Source organism: Danio aesculapii, chromosome 6 (assembly GCF_903798145.1).
Source record: "Danio aesculapii chromosome 6, fDanAes4.1, whole genome shotgun sequence".
Classification (NCBI taxonomy): domain Eukaryota; kingdom Metazoa; phylum Chordata; class Actinopteri; order Cypriniformes; family Danionidae; genus Danio; species Danio aesculapii.
In genome coordinates, this window is record NC_079440.1 from 53,091,064 (window position 1) to 53,117,462 (window position 26,399).

Genomic DNA, 26,399 nt, shown 5'->3' on the forward strand with positions numbered 1-26,399 from the left:
AATAATAATAATAATAATAATAATAATAATAATAATAATAATAATAATAATAATAATAATAATAATAATAATTGTAAGAATGTGTGTAAGAATGCACATTACTATCATTAAAATAAATATTAACGATCTTAAAATTGTATTTTTTGTATGCAAAATTTTAAATAATATGTTTCGTTTCTAATAACAATCACTCAACAACTAATAGGAAGAACAATCAGTTCATTACACAATATATATTCATTTAGCAGACATTTATACCTGAAGCCATTTACAAAACAGGAAACAGACAATTCATCAAAGAGTCAACAACAGGCGTAATACACAACACCAGCTTTACTTGACAACAAGATTAGCCAACAAGCTAGAGAAAAGAGTGTGTATTAGTGAACCACAGGGGTTGGACAATGAAACTGAAAGCTCCTGGTTTTAGACCACAATAATTTCTCAATATAATGTAGGGCGTCCTTTTGCAGCCAATACAGCATCAATGCATCTTGGGAATGACAGAAGCAAGTCCTACACAGTAGCCAGAGGGATTTTATATCATTAATTTTGCAGGTCACTATGTGATGCTGCTGGAGGAGAAAAACGTTGTCTGTCTTGCTCCTCCAAAACACCCCTAAGTGGCTCTATAATATTTTGTTCTGGTTACTGTGCAGGCCATGGGAAATATTCAGTTTCACTTTCATGTTCATCAAACCACTCTGTCACCAGTTTTACTGTGTGTATTGGTGCATTATCATCCTGATACACGGCACCGCCTTCAGGATACAATGTTTGATACATTGGGTGCACATGGTCCTCCAGAACGATTCGATAGTCCTTGGCAGTGACGTGCCCATCTAGCATAAGTATTCGACCAAGGGAATGTGATACTGCAGCTCAAACCATCACTGATCCACCCCCATGCTTTACTCTGGGCATGCAACAGTCTGGGTGGTACGCTTCTTTGGGACTTTTCCACACTGTAACTCTCCCAGATGTGGGAAAGACAGTAAAGGTGGACTCATCAGAGAACAATAAATGTTTCACATTTTCCACACCCCAAGATTTTTGCTGCTGGTACCACTAAAACCAACATTTGGCATTAGCACGAGTGACCAAAGGTTTGGCTATAGTAGCCTGGCCATACATGTTGACCCTGTGGAGCTCCGGACAAACAGTTTTGGTGGAAACAGAGAGTTTAAGAGCACATTTAATTTAGCAGTGACTTGGGCTTCTTTTTTTGGATACAATCCGGATTAACACCTGGACATCCCTTTCAGACAGCTTCCTCTTGCATCCACAGTTCCTCCTATTGGATGTGATCCGTCTTTCTTGGTGGTTTGATGACATTACTCTGGATACTGTGGCTCTTGATACATCACAAAGACTTAATATCTTGGTATCTGATGCTCCAGCGAGACGCCCACTAACAATTTGTCCTCTTTTAAACTCTGATATGTCACCAATAATGTTTTTTTTTTTTTTTGCAAAACTGTGCTATTAGCCTGTTAACTAAACCTTCACACTCTGCTCTTACCGCTGAAATGTGCAATCAATGAAGAATAGTCACTAGGCTGCTCCTATTTAGCCATGAATTTCAGTTTCAGTGTCCATCCCCTGTAGCTTTAGAGTGTTTGTGTGGCTCATCGTTTTCTCCAATTTAAACGAAATGCTCATGTCTTCAACACAGAAGCACATTTGCCTCTTTCTGAGAGTTTGACCTCCCCCTGTTGGAGAAGTGTATGCTGGAGTCCAGGGTCAGAAGGTGAAGATCCGACCAAAGAGCAAACACAAAGAGCCTCGTCCTTAAAAAGACCAAAGAAAAGCAGACGCGATCCAGACAGATGCACTATCTCAAACTTAACTCATTTATAAAGTAAAGCGAAGCCTTTATCTATTGTACCTTGAAGACAATTCGTCTTTTACTCCTCAAACAAAGAGTTCACCTTGATGACGTGGCCAGATTGCATGAATCAAAAGCCTTAAAGCTAATGCTATCCTTCCTTATCTGTGAGTGAATTGGGTGTTTGGTGATATCTAAAGGTAAATGTTGTTGTTGCTCAATGTGTTTCTCTCTGTTTAAGAGCACATGAAAGTATTTTTGAACATTAGGCCTATAATAAATATATTTAAGGTAGCCTATGAAATATTTTGCTTGTGTTCAAAGGTGCATGCATATATAGTATTGCAATTTGAGTTGATTGTGGTTAGAGCTGAAGTTGACTTGATCTTTCGGTTTGTTGGGTGAATCATCAGAGCCACAGAACATTCTCAGCGTGCGGTTCATTCTTAGAATCTTTCTGACGCTTCCCTTCAGAGAATTTAGAGGTCAGGTATAATTTCTACTTTAATCCTAAAACAAATTAACTCAACAAATTAATTATGTCAACAAAACATGCATGAAGGAAGCTCAGAGGCAACAAAAGTACAGTTAAAGGCAAAATTATTATCCCTCTTGTAAAATTGATATTCTTTTTCAAACATTTCCCAAGTGATGTTTAACAGAGCAAGGACGCTTTCTATATTTCCTATAATATTTTTATTGTCTGGGGAAAGTCTTATTTATTTAACTTGGCTGAAATAAAAGCTGTTTTTTATTATATATTTTTATTATATTCCTAGCGAGGCAACACTGTGGCTCAGTGGTTAGCACCTCACAGCAAGAAAGTCCCTGGTGGAGTTCCGGCTTGGTCAGTTGGCATTTCTGTGTGGAGTTTGCATGTTCCCCCTGTGTTGGCGAGGGTTTCCTCCGGGTGTTCCGGTTTCCCCCACAGTCCGAAGACATGCAGTATAAGTGAATTGAAGAAACTAAATTGACCGTAGTGTATGTGTGTGAATGAGTGTGTATGGATGTTTCCCAGTACTGGGTTTCAGCTGGAAGAGTGTGTAAAACATATGCTGGATAAGTTGGCAGTTCATTCCTCTGTGGTGAATGATGATGAATAAAGGGACTAAGCCAAAGAAAAATGAATGAAAGAATATTACTAGCCCCTTAATTGGCTATAGAACAAACCATTGATGTCCAATGAATAGCTTAATTAACCAAACTTGCCTAATTAACAGAGTTAAGCCTTTAAATTGCACTTTAAGCTAAACAAATCTTGCAAAATATGTAGTAAAATTATGTACTGTTGTCATGGCAATCATAAAATAATTTTGTCATTAGACTATTTAAATTATTACACTTGACTTCAACTGTTTATATTTTCAATAAATAAATAAAATCTCGCAAATATTTTTCTAACATTCAGAAGAATATGTCAAAAGCCGATAGATCTAGATCCCCTTATTGCAGTTCAAGGAATCACTGATTTTGTCATAGCTAAAACAGTACAGAACAAAATATTATTCAATTTGTCAGTCTACTAGTGCGGTTAATATTATTAAACTGGAAACAGAAAGCTGCTCCTACATATATACATCTAATGAGGGATGTATGAAACATTTGGAAGAAGGAAGACAAATTCTATAAAATCTGGCAACCCTTCATGGATTATTTTAAAGATATAAATTCTGATGGAAATAGATATATTGAAGAGGATTAGACTAATTTAGATTAAAATTGAAGGTCACTATTTCGTTTTTTTATTTAATCTTTTTTGTATTTATTTTATTTTATTATTATTTATTTTCTTTTTTTACCTTTTTATTATTATTATTATTGTATTTATCTATTATTATTTTACTTCTGTATGTATTGTTTGTATATTGTATGGTTCATAGTAAATTGTTGGGTGAATGTTTGTAGGACCAAATTTGTTGGTCGTTGTGTTAGAATATTTAAAAAAAACCTTAAAGAAAGTAGGGTGGCGCCGTGGTGCAGTGGGTAGCACTGTCCCCTCACAGCAAGAAGATCGCTGGTTCAAGCCTCGTTAGTTGGCATTTCTGTGTGGAGTTGGTATGTTCTCCCCATGATAGCGTGGGTTTCCTACAGATGCTCCTGTTTCCCCCACAGTCCAAAGACATGTGGTATAGGGGAATTGGGTAAGCTAAATTGGCCGTTGTGCACGTGTGTGAATGAGAGTGTATGGGTGTTTCCCAGTGATGGGTTGCAGCTGGAAGGTCATACGCTGCGTAAAACATATGCTGGATAAGTCGGCGGTTCATTTCGCTGTGGCGGCCCCAGAATAATAAAGAGACTAAGCCGAAAAGAAAAAGAATGAATAAAGAAAGTGTTTAAAAATAATAATAATAAATAAAATCTCTATTATCAAAATTCCATTTTCCAAAAATAATAAGAATTTTTATTTGCACTAAAAAATGACATATTATGATCATTAAGATTTTAATGACAATTAAGCAAAAAGGTTCTCATAGTATTATTATTATTATTTTATTTTGTCTTTATTTTAAACAATGATTGTCACATACAATGATTCTACATAATAAAAAAATAATCAGGGTAAAGAATAGAACATTTTTTTAAATAATTTAATTATAACTAGGATATTATAACTAAAGATAACTAGGATTATGTTCATGATTCAATTCATTACTGTGACACCATTTTAAAACTCGGGGGCAGATTATATTTTGCATAAAGGAATTTAATTTAATAAACAAACAAATATGATTGGCTAAGATTAAATCCTCCTATCACCTAGTGTAAAAAAAGATAAACAGATATCATAATATATTTCATTATCATACATTATTATAAAAATTATATAATAGTTATGCCATCAATCAAAAAAATAAACTACCATAATGGCATGTTTAAATACTTAATATATTAAAAATATTTAAAGTTGGGGCGACACGGTGGCTTAGTGGTTAGAACTGTTGTCTCACAGCAAGAAGGTCGCTGGTTTGAGTCCCGACTGGGTTAGTTGGCATTTCTGCATGGAGTTTGCATGTTCTTCCCATGTTGGCGTGGGTTTCCTCTGTGTGCTCTGGTTTCCCCCACAGTCCAAAGACATGCGCTATAGGTCAATTCAATAAACTAAACTGTCTATAGTGTATGAGTGTAAATGAGTGTGTATGGACGTTTCCCAGTACTGGGTTGCAACTGGAAGGGCATCCGCTGTGTAAAACATTCAATTAAATTTAATTCATCTTTCTAAAGCTCTTTTACAATGTAAATTGTGTCAAAGCAGCTTAACACAGAAGATCATAGTAAATTGAAACAGTGTCAGTCCAGTTTTCAGATAGAACATATGCTGGATAAGTTGGTGGTTCATTCTGCTGTGGCAACCCCTGACGAATAAAGGGACTAAGGGAAATGAATAAAAATAAATATTTATGCTTGCCCAGCTATAAGTTAACTTCACAATTACCTCTGAGCAAACAAACTCATTGAGTGCTCCCCTTTCTGTGGTCCTTGGTTTATCTGCTAAATCTAAAAGTGAAACGCTGCTAGCATCCGTCTAATATACCTAAAATACCACCCGTCTCAAAATAACCTGCTTCATTCGTCATCACTACAGAGGGCAGGTGTCTATAAGCCTGTGTCAGATATAAGCATGCATATTTTGGGCCAATCACTTTCCATCCCCAAATCTGAGTTGGTCACATTATTATTAGGTGTGCTTGAGCTGATGAACTGTCACCTTGTTCCCTGCGGAGAGAAGCTCCTGTCCAAACAAAACCCTGTTAGCGCAGATCATCTGGACAAACGCTTGTGTGTGCCACTTCTCTGAGTGCTGGAGAGAAAAAAACAGGAAAGAACGAGTGAGAGTGATGGAGACAGAAGGGAAAGTCAAGCATGAGTGACCCCTTTATGATGGCCATCACAGACGCGGAGCCACATTTCACTTTCTGCGCACTCTTGCAAAACTCCACCAGCATGATGTCCGCATGTCGCTAGCTGCTTGCTAAGATATTACACTCTATTAAGTTGCCAGGGTGATTTGAGTTGTTTCTAGGTAGTTGCCAAAACTTTATTAGTAATTCTATGTTGCTATGCAGTTGCTAGATTGTTTTAAGTGGTTTATAGATAGTTGCTGAGGTATTATTAATTATTCTAATTATGTTGATATGAGGTTGATTGTTTTGAGTTGTTTCTAGGTGGTTGCTAAAGCATTATTAGTCATTCTATGTTTTTAGGTGGTTGCTAAGGCATTATTAGTGTTTCTAGGTGGTTGATAAGACATTATTAGTGATTCTATGTTGCTATGCAGTTGCTAGGCTGTTTTAAGGGGTTTATAGATGGTTGCTAAGGTGCTATTAATGACTTTTATTATGATGATACAAGGTCGCTTGTCTGTTTTGAGTTGTTCCTAGGTGGTTGCTAAGGCATTATTGGTGATTATATGGTGCTATGCAGTTGCTAGGCTGTTTTAAGTGCGTTTAGATGGTTGCTAAAGTATTATTAATGATTCTAATTATGTCAAAATGAGGTTGTTTGTTTGTTTTGAGTTGTTTCTAGGTAGTTGCTAAGGCATTATTGGTGATTCTGACCATGACTTGTAAAACTGTCACGCCTGGTTCACTACAGGAAGGCACCCTTCCTGAAAAAAACAGCTTAAACCAGCCTAAGCTGGTTGGCTGGTTCTAGCTGGTCGACCAGCCTGGTTTTAGAGGGGTTTTGGCCATTACCAAGCTGGTTTCCAGGCATTTCCATCCTGACCAGCTAAGACCTGGTTTAAGCTGGACATAGCTGGTTTTAGCTGGTCATCTCCCAGGCTGACCAGCTAAGACTTTGCTGGAAATGGCTGGAGACCAGCCTGAAAGTGGCCAAAACCCCTCTAAAACCAGCCTGATTGACCAGCTGAAACCAGCCTAGGCTGGTTTAAGCTGTTTTTTTAGTAGGGACAGGATCTCAGGATTATCAAAACAGGTATATATTTTCAATAACTTACAAGGAAGACCACTGGAAAGACATGAGGTGAAGACAGGTATCAACGTAGCGAATACCAGACAACGAATGACTAAACACAGGGACTTAAATACACCGGGGATGATGACAATGATTACATACAGGGGATGAACACAGGTGACACAGATGACCATTAACAAATGGCGGGAACCGGAACAAAGAAGCACATGGGGAAGGTCACATGATGAAAACAAAACACACAAGAAAGACTTGGTGTGACAAAAACAAACTTCCACTATATATTAGATCAGCTTCCGCTTTGGTCTTCTAGCCATATTGACCTAGAAAATAGCAGCTATTCATTTTCTGTCAGTCTTATTACACAATATAACTACAGAAGAGGCAAGTTTAAAAAGGAAAATGATCAAAACTCTGGTTACGTTAAAGTGATATGCTAATGGCCTAATCTGATTCAATGATTCATGCTAAGCTTAGCTAAATGTGCTTCCACCAGACCTGGAGATTGGCTGCATGAATACAAAAATAGTGACTTAAACAAACATGTTAAGTGGTCCTTTAAGCTTTTTATGCAGTTTCCAGGGTGTATCTAGGTCATTCATTGCTTTCTGACCCATTCAAAAGGGTCAATGCTCTTCAATGCTCTTCTCATATTCTGGTTTCTACGGCTGAAGTACCACTTCTAATATACAGTTGAAGTCAGAATTATTAGCCCCCCTTTGTTTTTTTTTTTTGTTTTTTTAAATATTTCCTAAATGATGTTTAACAGAGTAAGGAAATTTTCACAGTATGTCTGATAATATTTTTTCTTCTGGAGAAAGTTTTATTTGTTTTATTTCAGCTAGAATAAAAGCAGTTCTTAATTTTTCAAAAGCCATTTTAAGGTCAAAATTATTAGCCCCTTTAGGCTATATTTTTTTCAATAGTCTACAGAACAAAGCACCATTATTCAATAACTAGCCTAATTACCCTAACCTGCTTAGTGAACCTAATTAACCTATTTAAGCCTTTAAATGTCACTTTAAACTGTATAGAAGTGTCTTGAAAAATATCTATTATTATTTACTGTATTAGTATTATTTACTGTCATCATGACAAAGAAAAAATAAATCAGTTATTAGAAATGAGTTATTCAAACTATTATGTTTAGAAATGTGTTGAAAAACACACACATCTCCTCTCCGTTAAACAGAAATTGAGGGACACAATAAACAGGGGGGTTAATAATTCAGAGGGGCTAATAATTCTCACTTTAACTGTACATGTGTGAACCATTTTGACCATGTTATTGTAGATTTTACTGTTTGATAATCCACCAGAATGTAATAACATCATATCTAAACACCATAAAAATTCTTCATCAAAATGTATAAAGGAGAACTTATCAATGAACGTTCAAAACTTCCAACATGAACTTCCTGGACTCCAAGCCCCTCGTCATGTTAACCACACTGGAAACTTCCTCTCAGGCCTCTGCAGCTCCGCGGTGAGGCAAAAAAAACAGCGACCCACAAAGCTAACACAAATAAACACATGCACACGAGTGCGATTTCCCTTTAGTGTAGGCTTTTGCTGTAATACGTAGGCTCTTTGTTGTTTGTTGCGTAGGCTTGCTCCCGTAACCACAGACAGATGCTCTATTTACATTTATGCCTCTAGTTAGCTCGTTCTTGAAGAGGACACATTGACTTCCTCAAAGAAAGATGAAGATTATGAAAAGTTAAATATCAAGTGTTTATAGTTTTTCAGTGCTTGTAATTAGGCAGGGTAGGGTCTTCTTCTCTTCACACCAAATGCCATTTTAGAGACGGCTGCCTTATTTTAATCTCAGGTTTTCCAACACCTATGTGCGAATGACGACAGAGATCAAAGCGGGGTTTGCAGGAATTGATGTGGGTGTGAAAAACGTTTGTATGAGTGGTCTTAAAGACCCGATGTTCTCATAGTGAAGACCGTTTTCATTCTTCATTTTTTTTTTTGAAAGGTTAGCTTTGGAAAGGGAGATTTGAATGGCTAAACCAAACTCCAAATGAACTTCACTTTGGCATCGCTCCAGGTTTTTCTTTGATTTCCTTTGAAGTATACATTAAAGGGGGCTATTCGTATACATTAAAGGGAACTGTACTGTATTATTCGTCCACAGGATCTTCTTATCGTAAGGAAAGCAGTGAAGACTTACATCACTTCTCTTTTTGTCCTTCTTTTAAAAATGACAACAGAGAGCTGCACATTGTGACATGTATAAATATTTGTATTCTGAGTTGTGTTGCTGTAAAAATATCTTACACCAATATCTTACAGCGCGCAACCATTTAACATCAAGCACTGTGCACCTAAAATAATTCCGGCTCCCACAGTCCAAAATGAATGTGGATTTTTTTAACAACCTAAACATTTTACGGGTTTTATACTCGATATTTACAGGGTTCCCACACTTTCATGGACACCAGATTAATAGACTCTTAAAGAGTCTTAAAGCACCATTAATTTTAAATAAAGCTCATTTGTAATTCATACCACAGCATATGTAGTGCCATGAAACTCCTTAGTGTACTTCAGTGGTTCTCAACCACGCTCCTGGAGGACTGCATGTTTTGGATGTGTCCTTTGTCTGTCACACCCGTTACAGGTTTTTCAGGACGTACTCACACTATGTACAGTTGCCTTGGACCGGGCAGTTCATTCCGCTGTGGCGACCCTTGATTAATAAAGGGTCTAAACCGAAAGGATGATGATGATGAATTCCACAAATTTTTATTAAAGTTCTTTGAACATGACTGTTTAAAATGGTTAGTTTTTTAAAATTACTCTGACGTTTTAAATGTAAATATTAAGTGTAAGTGAGAAGTTAAGTACAGCAGTGTTTCTCAACCACATTCCTGGAGGACCGCCGGTTCTGCACATTTTCCAGGTCTCCTTATCCAAACATACCTGATTCATCTAATTAAATATTGTCGGACAAATAAATTAATTACAACAGGTATCTCAAACTGTCTGTCAACAAATTTAAATGTGAAATTCAGCGCAGCCTCTTTAGGCAGACAGATATGTCACTGGCGTATTCATGTGAAGCACGGATCTACCGCTGACAGAGAGACATCAGGCAAACTCTGCATCAACCTGAACTTCTTTCTGAAAGACCAGCATGGCCTTGTATGCATGAAAAGAAAGATTGATTCTGAAAGGGCTTCTGCCAAAAATGCAGAATCAAAACTTTTCTAAACCCTGAATCCTTATCGGAATTACTTTTGCACGCTGGAGGGAAATGACATTATGCAGTTCAAAACAATGATCTGAAGGGGGACACCACGGCTGAAGTATTTCTTTTAGACAGGTATGTTTCAAAACTATTTTAGTCACGCAAAGCTTATGTAGATTGTGCTCTTGTTTATGAATAGGTTTATATGCACGGAAGTGTTGTTCAGCCACTGAAAACGTCCAGCAAAAGATTGGCAATTTTCAAGTTCATCGAGAATCTTTTACAGCATTGATAGTCGGTTAAATAACCCTGAGCATTCGTTTAGTTCTTCAAGTTGAAAACAAGCGATGTGCGAGGATTGGCAAGCACAATTGAATAAGGCACAATAGCCTTGTGGTTAGTGCGTCCACACATGGCACCTAGGTGTTCACGGCGACCCGAGTTCGATTCCCGGCTCGAGGTCCTTTGCCGACCCGTCCTCTATCTCTGCTCCCCATACTTTCCTGTCTGCAAAATCGTCACTGTCCTATCACAATAAAGGTGAAAACCCCTAAAAAAAATAATTATAAAGAAAATGAAGTGGCACTCACTGTCTTGGTAACGTAAACGTAAGTGTAATGTAAAAAGATGACAGGATGTTTCTGTTTTTAGCACTTTTTTTTCTGATCTAATTTTTATTTAGTTTAAAAACAAAACATAGGTAAATGTGCTCTTCCACCTAACCAGCTTTATTAAGGTGAAGTTTGATTTATATTCACATATTTGTTCATTTTTGAACAGTGACAGCCTGTGACACAACTACCCTTGATAAAGTGCGTTTCTCCATAGAGTTTTCTAACTGGTGAATGACATTAGCTAGTGTTATATCCAATCAGTGCACAATCAGTGCGTGTTCATGACTTCAAGAGGCATGGCTTTGGACAGCAGGGGAGGAATGTAAAATTTTTAAGCTATTATGCTAATGCTAGCATTCTGGCAGATCACATACTGCAGCTTTAAACAACATCTTTGTTAGTTTGTAAGTACTTTACAGGCCTTGAATCTATATGTCTAAAATTCAATTACTTTCAAGAAATGAGGGAACCCTGTATTTAACTAATCAATATCATTTACATTACATTAAGCCATATAAGTCTCAAGGGTATGTGCATTCATCACACCAAAAAAGGTGTAATTTCCACTGAAATGTCAATCAGTTTTTAACGGATGGATTTTATTAATCATACTTTTTTATATGTGATGCACAGCATTCATATTACTAAGTAAAATCCTATGTTTTAGGTGTGACTAACTGGTAACTTACATATACTGTACTTTGCTCTTCCCAGGCTGAGCAGAGGAGGGTGTCCTTTTCAAGTCCTTTCCTCCTACGGTTTCTTCAGAGTTCTGTGTTTTCCCTAATATCAAGACCAGTGCACAGAAACAATATAAATAAAAAAAAAACAGAAACAACAGAAAAAAGCTTAAAAGTCAGCATGAAAATGGCCTAAAGTCAATTAAAGTGTCATATTAAATGACAAAACCACAAAGTTCTACTCACTTTAAAGGGCATCTATTATGCAAAAATCACTTATATAAGGGGTTTAAACACAATTATGTGGCAACAGTCTGTGAATATAATCAGCTTCTAATGGTAAAATTGTAATAATTTTATCTTTTATAATCACACTTGATAAAAACAGTTTGCAGAAACACTTTGAATGACATTCTCCTTTTGTATGTGACATCAGAGGGGGAAAGCCCCGCCCATTGTTGATGACCTCTCTTTCATTAGCATAGGACGTTAGTCTTGTTTTTAAATCTGCCACTATGCTGACACACAGGCATTTGAAGCGCCGCCCTCTTTTGAAAAGAGTACAATCTCACTTGAATTTAAGGCAACAGGCACAATTTTGATCAAAGCCTAAATGAGGCCATTTTAGAGAGTTATAAAACAACATTTGTGCGGTATTTTGAGTTGAAATTTCACATACACACTCTAGGGACATGAGAGACTTATTTTACATCTTGAAATATAAGGCATGCTAGGTCTCCTTTAAATACAGTTATATTATCCCTTTAACAGGTATCTTCATTGCCTGGTTAAGCTTTTGTGCATAGGTTTTCACTAAAACAAACAACTCAAAATTAGCTTAAAGTGCAAGAAAAAATTTGATCTACAGTGTTTAATGTTTTAAAATATCTATTATATACAGGGTTTCTACAGGTTTTATCAAGTCGAATTCAAGACTTTTTAGGACCCTTTTTAGACCATTTTAAAACCAGTCTAAGACCATAATGAATGAAATTTCAGACTTACACAAGGCTAAACGCTAAAGATTTTCTTTTTTCAAGCTAAAACCTCAGAAAAACATTAAAAACAAATATTATTTTAAGGAAAATAATTAAACCATATTAATAAGTAAGTAGAGTTAATAAACAAACACTTCTTAAAACTTTTATTGATAATTGTTAGCGATTGGATGGATGTTGGCCCAATTGGGTATAGCTTTACATGGACATAGGACATTTCAGTGGATTAAAGTCTTTTTAAGACCTAAAATTTGGTACATTTTACAACATTTTAAGACTTTTTAAGACCCGGCAGATACCCTGTATATATTTATTTTACAATTTTACCTCTAAAAAAATATAAAAATGCATTTTTATCTCATTAATGCTCAGAATCACTAACAGCATGGGCCATCAGTTTACTGGTGTTTGCACCTTTATTGAACTTCCAGAAAAGCTTTGTGTTGGTCATATTAGTAGATTACACACACCGTATCATCATGACCTCGGCTTGTTTGTGTTCTAATTTGTGCGTGTTTTACAGAAAGGTCATATATAGTAAAACAAAATTCATACAATTAATGTGTAACCGCAGGATCCGCATAAAAACAGGAAGCACTAGATTCGCTTAGGGAACAGGAAGTGGGTGAAACGCAGATGTTTACTGCTTGTGTCTGCATTTGGAGGCGTACGACAGTGTAAGATGAGAATTTGTTTTGTTGTATTCACATGGTAAGAGTAAACTGCGTCATGCTTGTGTCTGAGAACAAAATCTAAGAAGCTCTGAGCCACATACGGTTTCCTGAAACACCTTTCCCTGCAGCACTTTTGCTCTTATAGTGCAGCTTTTGTGTAGTAGTTTTACACACTTTTTGTTCTTTATTAAATGAGGGTAAGTACACATCACTTCTGCTATTGTTTAGTGTAGGGTTAGGGATTTTTACAATCACCCAACCTTAAGCAGGCCATTCATCCTTTCACCATTACTCATTTTACACCAGGTAAAGAGGTGTGAGGTTGCTATTCTAAGTGACCAAATGTATGATTCCAACTTATTGATGATAAAACTGAAAAGAAAATGCCCATGACACACACCAGAACTTTTTCTGGCATTCACCCAAAACCACTTATATAGCATTATCCTTGCAAATACCCAAAACGCCTTAACAACGCAATTGTTACACATTGGCAACCACAGAAAACACCATAGCATTTAAAACATCACATCAACTGAGTAGCAACAACCTGGATACCCAAAATAGCCTAAAAACTCAACCTAGGCTCATTGTGATTACATACTTCCACATACATTTCTGTAGATCGCCAAATACGTCCCAGGGGGTATGTTTGTTTAGCAGTTTTTGTTTTCACGAATCTACCAGAGGCCGCTGTGCTTGCTTTTTGAGATCTCAAATTTCTCGTGCGAGTGTAAGTCGCGCCTGCAGTTCTCGCGTAAATCCACTAGAGCCCGCTGTCAACTGACTGACTGATCGACCTATAACCCCAACCTACCCCTTCCCTAAACCCAACCAATAGCATTTTTAAACGTATCCGATTGACCCACTTCCCTAAACCCAACTGTTTTCAAAAGTAATCCAGAAAAAGAAAAGCCCTTGCGGCAGCCTGATTTTTACCATGTTGTCAGATTTTACCACATTTTCACCCAGTTATTTACTTGTCTATCTTATTTTTTGGCTTTTGTTTTTGTCTTACCCGCTTTCTAGAACAATTCTCCACCAGATTCGTCAAGGTCAACTCTGCTCTGCGTCTGAAATCCTTCGACATACATGGTGAGCTACTGGACAAACTGGTTAAAGCAGAACTGCCACCCATAAGAAGCTAAGCGGTCAGCTGGTAAGCCTGGAAATTAATGGCGTCATACCACCCTGTAGTGTTCATTTTAAAGTGAAAATGCAGCCATACATTCCTCTGGCTACCTAATTCGTGATCTCCAGAAACGTATACAGGGCTATGTTTTCAGAATGAGCCTATGTTGTATAACTATATAGTAACACCCTGGGAACCTCCCAAAACACCAACTATAAAGCTATGCCTTGGCAATTGCAAAGAGCAACCTAGCAACTGCATAGAGACAACCAGTCCTCCATAACCATCTTAGCAATTGGCTAATAAAACTGACAGAATACTCCATCTACTCACTGCATAGTAATGTGCTAAAACCTGACCACTAAGAACACTGCCATGGAAAACAATACCATTGAAACCACCAAAAACATTCTACAAACCCGCACAGCAACAACCTGGACACCTATAATATACCATTATCTACATAGAAATGCATTGGCAACCACATAAAACACTACCATCTGCACAGAAACAAACTGACCGACTAGAAAGACTTAGCAACTGCATAGAAATGCCATGCATAGAAATAGTTTTTCCATGGCATTCCCACTGCATAGAAATGGCAAGGAAAATGCTCTAATATCTGCATCACAAGAACAAAAAGCCAATAGGTGACAAGGCGAAAATCTTCAGCTGAAAAGACATAATGGCTAATGCTAATGCTTCCAGTCTGCCATGCAGTGCGTGGAAAAGGAGACCAGAAGCCATCTTTTTAATGTATGTCAAAGGAGGAGAGGAGTCACTATGCTGGATACACAGATTTTGCTAGGAAATAGTTCATTATTTATGCTATTTTTTAATAGTCTTCAACATGTTTTACATTAAACAACATGTTTATAGTAACCCATATGTATATTTTACCCTGAGAAAAAATAGTTTGTGTTTTAAATGTGTTTAAAATTGTTATAAGTGTTAAATAAAATGTTATTTTTTAAGAGTAGTCAGAGAAGGGAATGCTGTGACAGCTAGGACTCATATCCAATACAATAAAATACAATAATAATATCTGGTGTAGTGTTAATATTGCACATTATCTAAAATGTCTTCATCTATCTTTGGCTTTAACATCACCTAAAACTAGACTTCAATTGCATTATTGCAATAATGACTACTCTACCAGAGCCTGATTTTATATTACTGATAATGCGTTTAAATGAATAATGGGAATGTTTTAATATTTAATGAATAAATTATATTACATTTAATTAAAAATATATGTAATTCAAAAGGCTTTAATGTTTTAATAGATGTGTAACGACTTGTATAATCATAAGGTTGTATAAGTTTCATATGATGATGTTCATGATGATATAATTAAATTAAAAAAAATAATAATAATAAAAACACTGTTCTTTCTATGGCTTTGTTGTATTTTATTATATGCTGTTAAAAAATATTAAGTTGCATTCATATTTCTGAGTTCAGTTGCCGTGGTCCCCTTTTTGTTGAGTGCTTTCCATGATAATCACTTCACTTGTGCAAAATGTAAGACGAGAGAACAAGACCACAAGATTAAACAGTGAACACCGGCCACAGATGCCATTATATGATCTCCAATAGTCCCAACGTATTTCCTGTTGTACATTTTTAATTTCAATAGCTTCCGAGAATTCGAAAAGAGTCACATATTGATATATAATATTACAATAGATGTTTTAACATTAAGTTATGAATGAATTGCCTCTTGTTACAGTTATGAAATAGTTTGATAACACGCATGAAATGTTCATAGGCCAATGACATGACCACATTGAAATGGTCTATAATAATACACAGTTTTTCATCTCCATTTAGTAGGAAAACCTCTGCCAACAACTTGACCACCAACAGCAACTGCATAGCAACCCTCCAGTGCATGCTGCAACAACTAAATAGGCAAAATCCACTCATTTTTCTTCAGAAAACGTAAAGTAAACGCAAATATGACTGACTTTCAACCCTTGTGTATTATTTAAATTTAATACCTTTCGTTATGTTTGTGGCTATTTTTACCCTGTCCAAAAAAGTTCTATGGAGTAAAACAAATTTGAGCGCATAAATACACTTACTTTGTTTACTATGTTCTGAGAGCTGAGCTGCTTATTTTGATTTTTAAGTCAAGTCAAGTCAAGCTTTATTGTCATTCCGCTACATGTGGACATACATAGGAACCAAGATTCGTGTCTAGCAGGACAACGATGCTACATAAATTAATCATAAATACAAACACAAAACTTTTCCTTATTGAGTCCTTGTAAGATGGAGTTTAATAAAGTGTCAGGTGCATAAGAGAGAAGAGTGTTTCTATAGTGTTTCTACAGGGGGGTTGTCAAGCCTACTCAACTGTATGAAGCACAATTTGAAATCCACAATGTTTCCAAGAGACATGGAGTGATTAAAAAAAGCATCTATAGTGCAAATGTGCAACCTGGTGCAAGAGTCAGAGAGATGAGAGGGTGTCTTTTTGTTCAGACATATCAAGGTAAGTGTGCAAAAGTCTCTCTTACAGTCTCTGGGCCCTATCATACACCGGCGCAATAAGGCGCAACAAGTGTTTTGCATGATTTGTTGCTATTTTCAGACCAGTGCAACCCTAATTTTCAAGTTTTGCGCCATGTTGTTTAAATAGCAAATCCATTTGCGCTAATTTGTGAGCTCATAAGTGCCAGTTTATAAAGGAGGCATGTTAAGGTACATTGTTGGCATGTTGCTATTTTGAGAAACTGAAATAGACTGCGCTATTGACCAGCTAAAAGCTGCTCTAAAGTCCAGCACAGAGCCTGTTAGTTATGCACATATGAAGGTCTAAATGCTTAATACACACAGGATGTACAGCAATACACAAATATCTTTACATATGAAAGAAATAAAGGATTAAAATTTTACAAAAATATTTATTTACTACATCGATACCATTATGCCTTCTTCATGCCTTTTATTAGTTTATTCATCACATTTAGCATTTGTATAATGTTATTATTATTAGCAGTATTGTTTATTATATGCATATTTATATTTGTTTATTAGAAACAAGTTTAGATTTGTCCTCCTGTCAGGTTTTGGAGACGTTTGCATGACTATATGGGGCATAAGAATAGAATGTGTGTTTGGATATAACTTATTTTTTACTCCACTTTATTATTTTTTTTGTTCATTTATTCGTTTGCTGGAAATTAGAACTGAATTTAGACATAGTTTTGAAACAAATCTTTGCGCTTAACAAACTAAATTAAATATGTAGGCTCATGGATGTCTTCAGTGGAGTGTGTACAACACCTTTTCTTACTTCAGGAAAGTAAAGGAGTAAAGAGTAAAAGTAAAGTAAAGAGAAAATAAAGAGGCCGAATGCAGGAGTCTCATTCTTTATCCTCACGCTGCAGATAATCTGTTTAACTGTTTTCTCGCAAGTGAAGCGTTCAGTTTTTCCACTTACAAAGTCCACCATGTAAATAGCAAATGCGCCATGGCGCGACACAACTGTCTCTTAAAGGGAATGGGAGATGAGACTCTGATTGGTTTAATGCACGTTATGCTCAGAACGCACCCATAACTCATTAAAAGAATAAGCACAACCCTGTTAGACCATGCACCGGGGTGTAGAGCATTTTTCCGTCCTTAAAATAGCAAAAGTGGATTCAGACATGCCCTTAATGCTTTTACGCCATGCACTTTAGACTTTGCGCCTAGATCAGAAAAATAGAGCCCTCTGTCTCTCACACACACACACACATGCACGCACGGACGCACGAATGAAAGCACACACGCACGCACTATACTTCATATAAAAGCCAGAAACTAAGCTTTTTTGCAGTGCAACTGTAAATAAACAGTTGCAATTGCTAATGTTACCGCTTCACAACAGGAAAAGACACTGACAATCAAGAATACATAATAATATGGTGTCATGGCTTTGCAATCAAAAAATTTTGTTTTAATAGAAGTCAATAGGACATAAAAATGTGCAAGAATAAGATTTGTCAGCAAAAATCATTCCATTTGCTGAAACACAGAGAAAGTTGTGGCCAAATTAAGACTCAAAATCACCCCAGAGTGGATGAAAACATCCTCAACAGCACATAAAAGTAAAGTGGACAAGACAAAATGTCAACGTTAAGTTGCATGACTACCATTCCCACTTGTATACTGGATATATTCACTTATTTAAGCTGCAGCTTCATCAAGACTCGGTCATCCTGAAAGTAGGTCAATTCATTCCCCTCTGCCAACACAACTGTCACTGTGTCCTTGCCGCTCCTTGTCCAAACAGAAGGGAGATTTTCAAAGCGCTTCGGTTCATCCATTATGTTTACACTTTGAGTCACATTAGTCACGGCTCTTTTCAACTTTATGAGTCACTATGGTGAAGGCATATGACTAGCGCTCAAGCCTTACAATATACAAGGATCCAGTTTTGACCTCCCATTAGCCGGCTGTTGAGCTTCTCTTTTTACCTGTGCCACAAAAATCTCGCTTATTACTGAAAGTGAATGCCTTAGCATTGGATATCTTCACCTATTGTGTTTTACAGTCCTTAGCTCTGGCTAAAATTCCAAGAAATCACATTGTTGCTTACAGTGTGTGCTTGGACCTTTACTATCAACCTTTTCTAATAATATTTTATACGCCTGCACTGTTATTCTCAGAACAATGAGTCATCTATAGCTTCCAGACGTTTGTTGTTTGACTGTTGTCCTTATCTTATTCTAGTTAGTTTATGCCATATTGTAAATGACTGTGGCATATTGCGATAGTGTTTCAGATGCCTCTGGCCAGTGGAGATACAGATAACCGAAAACCTTTGTCCTTAACCGAATCTGTGAAAAAAAAAAACAATCACACAAAAAAAGAAACCAAAGTGTCAACATTTACTCAGCCTTGCCTTGTGTGTCATCCCATATTTTACTTCCCTTCAAACATCAAACAGGACATTTTACCCTAATGAGCATAGCAAATCTTCATATAAAACGAATCCTTGTCTTATCAGGTTTAAATATGCAAAGATCAGCAGTCAAAAATGATTTAAAAGGACAAATTAATGTTTTATCTGCAGACATGAAAAAACAACAAACAATATTTAATATAGTTAATATAGTACACTACCTGACAAAAGTTTTGTCGCCTATCCAAGTTTTAGGAACAACAAATAATAACTTGACTTCTAGATGATCATTTGGTATCAGAAGTGGCTTATATGAAAGGCAAAGGCCTCTAGATTACGCTGATTTTACCAAAATAAAATATGATCATGCCTTGATTTTTAATTATTTGATTAGGACAGTAAGGTTTGACTTTGTTTAGACAAAAGTCTTGTCACTTAACATAAATATTGTACAGTATAAAATATAAAGTCATGGTGCAGTGGAAACAGAATTAATATTGTGTATGACTCCCATGAGCTTGGACAACTGCATCCATACATCTGTGCAATGACTCAAATCACTTATTAATAAAGTCATCTGGAATAGCAAAGGAAGCGTTCTTGCAGGACTCCCAGAGTTCATCAAGATTCTTTGGGTTCATTTTCAATGCCTCCTCCTTCATTTTACCCCAGACATGCTCATAATGTTCATGTCTGGTGAGTGGGCTGGCCAATCCTGGAGAACCTTGACCTTCTTTGCTTTCAGGAACTTAATTGTGGAGGCTGAAGTATGATTTGCCCTCTCCTGTGGTTTGTAATGTAACGGGCAGCACAAATGTCTTGATATCTCGGGCTGTTGATGTTGCCATCCACTCAGCAGATCTCTCGCACACCCCCATACTGAATGTAACCCCAAACCATAATTTTTCCTTCACCAAACTTGACTGATTTCTTTGAGAATCTTGGGTCCATGTGGGTTACAATAGGTCTTCTGCAGTATTTGTGATGATTGGGATGCATCTACCTACTGCCATTTTTCCAAATGATCAATGAGAAGTCAAATGTATCATTTTTTGCTTTTACAACTGGGATCAACAACAAGACTTTTGTCAGGTAGTGTACTATAATTAATAGCATTATGGATGAAGTGTTACATGTATATACAGTAATGTATTGTTTGTTGCAAAGCGTTGTTATCATAATATGGCTTTAGGTTGAGTGTTTAAAGTCACATGGCTTTCTTTTTTAAAATACTTTTCATTTTTTTGGTCTTTTTTGGAGATTGAAAATCGCCATGCGTTTTTACTGTATGTATATATAAGTGCAGCATTTACCTTCTTAAAAATGTCTCCTTTTCAGATTTAAAGATATGGAATTTCATGTGGGCGAGTGGATTATGACAGAAGCTTTATAAATACGTGTTCAAAAATCAGTACTTTTATATTATTGCTCTTTTTCAAGCTAAATGAGTGCAGCATTAACATGCTTCATAATGTCTCATATTTTAATTACATTAATATAAGTTTTGATCAACACAATGATGAGTAAATAATGACTGATATTTTTTAAAAGGATACATCATCCAAAAATAACATTTACTCACTATTTGCTCACCCTTTCTTCTGTTCAACAAAAAAAGATGATATTTAAAAAGAGACAAAAACAGGTAAGCATTGACATAAATAGTTAGAAAAACAAATACCCCCTTTTAGACTCTATAAGGGTACATGCCAGGGCTGCCTGCTCTCCCCCCTGTTTCATTCTAGCGATTGAACCATTAGCTATGGCAATCCATAACCACACACACATATTTCAGGTATCACAATTGTCTCTTTAGAACAGCGTATTTCATTGTACGCAGATGATATAATTCTATCTTCTTCCAATCTAAAACAAGTCTATCCCAGCTATACTGAATTTGACTGAAATGTTTTGGTGAATTCTCAGGGTATAAAATCAATAATTCTAAATCTGTGTTGCTGTTTCTCTATAAAGCAGAAAGACTTTCCCCCAGTTCAGTCACCCTTTACTGTTTCACAAGATGGTTTTACTTACCTTGGGATCAAAATTACGCCAACTGTGAATGAAATTGTATCAGCAAATTGCAAGCACATAACAGAAACTATAATAGGTCTGTTGAATAGAAAACTTACCATCTTTCTGATGGGTCTTGTTAATATTTTTAAGAAAAACAAATACTATGGAAGTCAAGGGTTACCAGTTTCCAGCTTTATTCAAAATATCTACTTTTGTGTTCGACTGAAAAAAAAGAAAACTCAACAGGCTTGGGAAAAAGTGTTCAGCAGTTAATGCTGACCGAGTTTTCAGTTTTTCATGGATTACTCACCCTTGTGTGGATCCAAATTTATAAGTTTAGTAATATTAATCACAAATATTACATTTTGAAAAATGTTGCTGCTGCACTCATTTTTAGAAAAATGTAAAAGTATTCATTTTTGATCACATAAAGTTGAGTCAAAATGATCAGCCCCACCTTTAAATATATATTTTTTTCTTTTTTTAAATATTCCCCAAATTATGTTTAACAGAGCAAGGAAATTTTCACAGTATGTCTGATAATATTTTTTCTTCTGGAGAAAGTCTTATTAGTTTTATAGGCTAGAATAAAGCAGTTCTTAATTTTTTAAACACCATTTTTAAGGTCAAAATCATTAGCCTCTTTAAGCCATATTTTTTTTCAATAGTCTACAGAGGAAACCATTGTTATACAATAACTTGCCTAATTACCATAACCTGCCTAGTTAACCTAATTAACCTAGTTAAGCCTTTAAATGTCACTTTGAGCTGTACAGAAGTGTCTTGATAAATATCTAGTCAAATATTATTTACTGTCATCATGACAAAGATAAAATAAATCAGTTATTAGAAATGAGTTATTAAAACTATTATGTTTAGAAATGTGTTGAAAAAATATTCTCTTTGTTAAACAAAAATTGGGGAAAAAATAAACAAGCGGGCTAATAATTCAGACGTTAACTGTATTTATGAAAATTCTGTCATAATCCCTAATTTATCCCTTTTTCATTCATTTTTGTTCCGCTTAGTCCCTTGTTTATCAGGGGTCGCCACAGAGAATGAACCACCAAGTATTCCAGCATATAATTTCTGCAGAAGACGGCCTTTCAGGTGCAACCCAATACTGAAGAAACACCCATACACTCTCCTATTCACACACGCGCTCATAAACTACAGCCTAGGGTTGGGTCAATGGACGATGCCATCGTTGATCGCCGAAGGCTGATAGAGATCACAATGCTGAGCACGATCAGCCGCCCTGCCCCCGTCGCAACCCCGTGCGTGAAAAAATAAACACTTAGGCCCCATTTACACTAATACGTCTTAGTTTTAAAATGGCTTTGTTTACTTAGCATTTCTGAACAGCCCTCCGTCCACAATATACTGCTGAAAACGCATATTACGTGACCAACACACACACACACACACACACACACACACACACACACACACACACACACACACACACACACAAGCTCGTCTGAGCTCAGACAGTGTTTTGAGCACAAAACCCCAGAGAGCAGTGCACATCAGGCAGTTTATCAAGGATGTACCGCTGGATCGCGTCTCACTATAGTTGTTACACAAGATATTTAATTAAACTTGTCTCTATCTAACCACTCTTCAGTCTTACATCAATTGAATCTGTCAGGTTACATGTCACAGCGTCAGTACACTGCTTCAATCTTTTGCTTTCACGTGTCTACTTAGTAATTTTAGCAAAAACCTCAGATACTGTTGGTTGGTTGTTGGCTACCAATAATTGATTCGTTATGAATTAATTAATTACTCATAAATAATTCATTCACCACTGCCTATGATGATGCTGCCATCGTCCAACGTGATGTTTCACATTAGACATCGTATTATGCCAAATTGGTCGATATCGCCCAATCCTACTACAGCCTATTTTGTTTTACCTTATTCACTTATACCACATGTCATTAGACCAGGGGTCACCAATCTTGGTCCAGGAGGGCCAGTGTCCCTGCAGGGTTTAGCTCCAACTTGCCTCAACACACCTGCCTGGGTGTTTCAAGTATACCCAGTAAGACCTTGATTAGCTTGTTCAGGTGTGTTTGATTATGGTTGGAGCTAAAATCTGTAAGACACCAGCCCTCCAGGAACAAGTTTGATAATCTCTGCTTTAGACTGTGGGGGAAACCGGAGCACCAGGAGGAAACCCACACCAACACTGAAAGAACATTTTATCGCTTTAAGTAACCTATTTAAATATGAATTATTCATACATATTTTGTACTTTCTTGAGCTTTAAAATATAGATCACCACACATTTCCACAGTATAAAATAAATGCAGCATTAACATTCTTTGAAATGCCTCTTTTTGAGCTTGACAGAAGTGAAAGCATGGGTCTGGAGCAACACAAAGGTGAATAATGGTGATAGCATTTTCATTAACATTAATCCGACGTGTGTTGTGTGTGTGATAAATGAGGAATGTGCACCTCTGTGGCTGCTGGACTGAATTACTCAAGCTGTCAAACTGCAGGTGGTTTCAACCGAGGTTTATAGTGAACAGACAAACACGTAAAGAGGTCATAAACACCCTAGAAAGTGTGACCACGGACACACGAGCGCATCACACATTGATTTTACCACCCCCCCTAAAATGGTAAAAGAGCCAATGACGCATATTAAAAAGACCAAATTGGGCAAAAGACCAAACGGCAAACTAAGGTGTGAGCTACAGGGAAGGAAACGGGCCAGAGATAACACACCTACTAAGGGAGTGTAAACGTTTGTGTGTGTGTGTGTGTGTGTGTGTGTGCTGTGGTTTTTAAAGGATATGGGTGTGTGTGTGTGAAAAGCAAATTTACTATGTAAATAAAACAATAAACACCCAACAAACACAACAGCTCTTGATTTTTGCATGATTGTGCTTTGTGGTAAGACATTCTGTTCAGATCAGTTCAGTTATTCCAGGCATGCACTTCTCAACAGTCATGAAGCAACAATGTTATCAGCGAAAACACATCCGCAAACGTTACCCAATCCGAAATCCATGCCTCTATATCTTAACCCACACTAATACACATACAAGTTAGTACTGCTCGCACCAATCAAACTCACTCCCACACAGGCCCAAATTCCTTGTGCTGCATTAAGATTGGTGCCAGAAACAAACCACCAAAATTCTGTTAGTACATGTCATCAAATAGCTTCAAATGCCCCCAAGCCCAATTTCCCTGTCCGTTTTTTTGTCTTTCACACTCTTTCTTTTGTTCCATCCGGGGGTCTGAATGATTCACTGTTTCGGTGAGCATTTCTTGCATGTAGTTGATCCATATCGAGAAAAAAAAAACATGGTGTAGTCTGATATATTCTTAGAGTATCTCTTTAAAAGCATGTGTAGGAAGCTGGTTTAAATTGCTTTCCTAGTTACAACTTGTGATCACATTTCTTTTCTCCAGCTCCAATTTACAGTAATCTGACCATATACAGTAGTTAATAATATCGGGCATGTTCAGACTTGGTATTAAAGGTTAGTTCACCCAAAAATGAACATTCTGTCATCATTTACTCAACCTTTACTTGTTTCAAACATGTATGGATTGACAAAAATGCATCTTTAAGGGATAATGCACAGTGCTAACCACTGAGCCATCATGTTGCTCCTTATATTCATTCATTCATTCATGCATTTTCTTTTCGGCTTAGTCCTTTTATTAATCAGGGGTCGCCACAGCGGAATGAACCACCAACTTATCCAGCATATGTTTTACGCAGCGGATACCCTTCCAGCTGCAACCCATCACTGCGAAACATTCATACACACTCATTCACACACATACACTACGGATAATTTAGCTTACCCAATTCACCTGTACTGCATGTTTTTTTGACTTGTGGGTGAAAGCGGAGCACCCGGAGGAAACCCACGTCAACACGGGAACAACTCCACACAGAAATGCCAACAAACCAAGCCGAGACTCAAACCAGCGACCTTCTTGCTGGGAGGCGATTAGGCTACCCAATACACAACTGTGCTGCCGCCTCCTATTCAATTATGAGATTTAAATACTGCATATTATTGGTATTTTTAGATGAATTAAACATTTATTTTAAAAAAATTAAATAAAGAAATATATATAAACTTTTTTAAATACAAATGGATTACATATAGCATTAGAAAAAAAATATGAATCTGTTCAAGTTTTAAATTAAAAACTGTGGTCTGTTGTGACTAGTTAAACAAATATCAAACTAGCCAGCACATTCAACTGTCCTCAGTCAGAATTTGGCCATTAGAAAAAAAAAAACATAATAATAATAATAATAATAATAATAATAATATTCATGGATGACAAGAATAGCCTAATTAGTATTCAAATTCATTTTAAGAAGAGACACTTTTGGTGCTTCACACCTTTTTTATTGGCCATAATTTTATTTCAAGAAAGAGGTCCAAGATTTAGAATAAAAGTTACTTGTGAAACGTATTCTCTATTTAACAACAATACAGTAGTGAAATAAGACTTCTCTTATCTCGAATTGTATGTTTTCTTGCACAGCTGGATGTTGGACTTATGAAAAAAAAAAATTGCATTGTCCAAAACTGATTAGTTGAAGTCAAGATTATGTTTGGTCCTAAAGCCGTTTTCAATTTTCACTATTTATGATGACATAGCAGTCAAAGTAGGACAAATGAGCTCATGTATGAGACAAGCTCTGGACCTTCATCAGTGAGGGGTGGGTCTTTCGAAGGCCACAGGCCTGTGTTACTTGTTTGGATTGACAAAAATGCATCATAGTTCACACAAAAATGAGAATGGTCAAGTGGTTCTAAAGCTTTATAGTTTTTTTTCTTTTGTTGAACACTAAAGAAGATATTTTGAAGAATGTTGGAAACCTGTAACCCTTGACTTCCACAGAGTTTATTTTTCTTTCCATGGAAGTCAATTGTTACAGACTTGCAACATTCTTCAAAATATCTTCTTGTGTTCATCTGATAAAAGAAAACTATAACGATTTGGGACCCCTTGCTAAACAAATACAGGTGTGAAGATTTTGGGTTTGTCCACTTACTACTATTGTAAAAAAAAAAGTATTTTGATTATTTACACAGTGTAAATGCTCATGTTTTGAAGGAGTTCAACGAACCACAAAAGATCACCTACTCTTGCCCTTTTGACCTAATTAGTCATTATGGGATGTGTTATTGAAACGTGCATGCCACACAGGATTTAACCTGTGCTGTCGATAATCCTATGTTTGTTTTGAAAATGATGAATGTAAAAAACACAATGTTCGCTTAGCAGTCCTGACTCAAACACAAACACACAGTGCTCTGTGTAGTTTTGCAGAAATAAGAAAAAAACTTGCTCTGTATCATTTTCAATTGTTCCTTTTACATTCATATTGCATAAGCTTATTAGATCCTATTATTTTAGTCCACAGGCGGCACGGT

General features: G+C 36.5%; 2 long non-coding RNA genes across 2 annotated transcripts in view; both read right to left on the reverse strand.

Moving 5' to 3' along the window:
* LOC130230209 (uncharacterized) overlaps positions 1-5,621 on the reverse strand; it is a 55,306-nt gene extending 49,685 nt beyond the window's left edge. Inside the window, exon 1 of the long non-coding RNA XR_008837930.1 lies at positions 5,535-5,621. This is a non-coding gene — a long non-coding RNA (uncharacterized LOC130230209). The remainder of the gene's footprint in view (positions 1-5,534) is intronic.
* Positions 5,622-11,270: 5,649 nt separating this feature from the next.
* The window catches only part of LOC130230210 (uncharacterized), a 44,014-nt gene continuing 28,885 nt past the window's right edge, over positions 11,271-26,399 (reverse strand). Inside the window, exon 4 of the long non-coding RNA XR_008837931.1 lies at positions 11,271-11,356. This is a non-coding gene — a long non-coding RNA (uncharacterized LOC130230210). The remainder of the gene's footprint in view (positions 11,357-26,399) is intronic.